This window comes from Cervus elaphus, chromosome 9, assembly GCF_910594005.1.
Source record: "Cervus elaphus chromosome 9, mCerEla1.1, whole genome shotgun sequence".
Taxonomy (NCBI): domain Eukaryota; kingdom Metazoa; phylum Chordata; class Mammalia; order Artiodactyla; family Cervidae; genus Cervus; species Cervus elaphus.
In genome coordinates this window covers 42,711,980-42,714,577 of record NC_057823.1, presented here as the reverse complement: position 1 = coordinate 42,714,577, position 2,598 = coordinate 42,711,980, and the positions used below count along the sequence as shown (strand labels likewise).

Sequence of the window (2,598 nt, the reverse complement as noted above, 5' to 3'; positions counted from 1 at the left end):
TGGTCCTGGGCTTTTGTTTGTAGGCAGTTTTTTTTTTTTTTTAATTATTATTATTACAGATTCTATTTCACTTCTAGACATCAGTCTGTTCAAATTATCTATTTCTTCTTGATTCAATTTTGGTGGGCTGTATGCTGCTAGAAACTTGTCCATATCTTCTAGATTGTTACATTCATTGACATATAATCATTCTTAATATTCTCTTCTTTTAGCATTAATATTGATCATTATTTCTCTCTTTTTTCCCTTACTTTGTTTCTTTATGTTCACTCTCTTTTCCTCCTTTTGAGCCTGGCCAGAGGTTTGACAATTCTGTTTACCCTTTCAGATAACAAGCTATTTGTTTTATTCATTTCTTCTATTATTTTTATCTGTATTTCATTTCCTCTCTGATATCCGTTATTTCCTTTGTTTTGTTGACTTTAGGTTTTGTTTGTTGTTTAGTTTTTTAGATGGGAAGTTAGGTTGTTTATTTGAGGTTTTTTGTTTGCCTGTTTTTTGAGGACAGCTTGTATTACTAAGAATTTCCCTTTAAGGGGAAGATTTGCTGCATCACATAGACTTTATGTGGTTCTGTTTTCACTATCATGTGTCTCTAGATATTTTTAAATTTCCTCTTTGATTTCATCATTGTGCATGCTCAATTGTGTTCAACCATTTGCAACCCCATGGGCTGTAGCACACTATGTTCTTCTGTCCATGAATTTTCCAGACAGAAATACTGGAATGGGTTTCCATTCATCATTGACCCATTGGTTTTTTAGTAGCATATGGTTTGTTTTCAGGCAATTGTTTTGTTTTTTTCCCCCTCATTTTTTTTTCCTGTGGTTTATTTTTGATGTAAATAGTATTTTTATTTTTATTTTTTAAAATGTGTTTGAGCCCATATGTGTCAGTCTAAAGCGAGTAGGTATAAGAAGGGGTTAACATACATGAAAAACTGGGTAACCACCAATCAAAACCATACAGTAGATTCACAGGATCATTGTCATCAGAAAATATGCTTTAAATAAATTCCATACACTTAAATTTTTTGAGACTTATATTGTACCTTAGTATATAGTCAATCCTAGAGAATGTTCCATTGTACTTGAAAAGAACACGCATTTTTGGGGTTTGGATGAAATGTACTGAAAATATTGATTAAGTCTAACTGTTTTATGGTTCCATGTAGAGTCTCTGTTGCCTTACTGATTTGTCTGTCTAGAATGAATTTGTTCATTGATGTGAGTGGAGTATTAAAGTCTCTTACAGTTTTTTCAACTGCTCCCTTTATGTCTGTTAGTATTCATTTTATGTATTTGGGTGCTCCTATATTAGATGCTGGATAAGAGAAAGGCTGCCTACTCCAGTATTCTTGCCTGGAGAATACCGTGGACAGAGGAGACTGGTGGACTACAGTCCATGGGGTTGCAAATAGTCAGACACAACTGAAGTGACTTAGCATGTATGCATGCACACATCCATATTAGGTGCATGTACATTGGTGAGAGCAATATCTCTCTTCATATTCATCTTTTCATCATTATATAGTGTTCTTCTTAATCTTTCTTCATGTCTTGTGTTTCAGAGTTTGTTCTGTCTAATATGAGTATTGCTACTCCAGCTTTCCGTTGATTTCCATTTGCATGAAATATCTTTTTCCATCTCCTCGCTTTCAATCTATGTGTGTCCTTTGGAAAAATGGGTCTCTTGTGGGCAGCATATTGTAGGCTCTTGGATTTTTTTCTTAAGGGTTTTTGTTTGTTTTATCCAATCTGTCCCTCTATGTCTTTTGGTTGGAACGTTTACTCCATTGAAATTTAAGGTAATTATTGATTGGCATTTTAAAATGCCTTGTTAAAACCTTGTTTACCAGTTGATTCCCTGTTTCTTTTGTTCCTTTTTTGTTTGTTTTCCCTTTTGTGGTTTGAAGATTTCTTTTTATTAAATGCTTTTGTTCTCTTATTTTTGTTTTTTGTGAATCTACTGTATGTTTTTGATTAATGGTTACCCAGTTTTTCATGTACATTAACCCCTTCTTATACCTACCTGCTTTAGACTGACACATATGGGCTCAAACTAAAAAAACTATCTACATTTTCTTTTTCTTCTCATCCACATTTTATGACTTTGAAGTCCTCTTTTATATCTTCATTTTTATCCTTTTGCTGTTCATTGTAATTATCAATACTCTCACCCAAATTTGTGATTTTTTTCCCTTTTTAATCTATACTGGCTTATTTAAGTGATTTACTTTCTGAATGTGATTTTTCTCATTCTTATAGCATCTTACTATTTACAGACTTTCCATTATTTCTTTTAGGGTAGGTTTAGTATTGCTATGTTCTTTAATTTCTTTCTTGTCTGAGAAATTCTCTCTCCTTCTATTCCAAATGATAATATTATTGCATAGAATATTTTAATTTTCAGATATTTCCTCTTTAAGACTTTGAATATATTTTTCCATTTTCTTCTTGCCTACAACGTTTCTGTAGAGAAATTAACTTGTAGCCTTTAGGGGGTTACTTTGTATTTAATGTGACTTCCCTGGTAGCTCAGATGGTAAAGCGTCTGCCTACAGTGTAGGAGACCCAGGTTCAATCCCTGGGTTGGGAA

General features: G+C 33.1%; 1 non-coding gene across 1 annotated transcript; it reads left to right on the top strand.

Annotated features, from left to right (window-relative positions):
• Window positions 1–2,526: 2,526 nt before the first annotated feature.
• TRNAC-ACA lies at window positions 2,527–2,598 on the top strand. The gene has a single exon. It is a non-coding gene; the product is annotated as a tRNA-Cys (tRNA).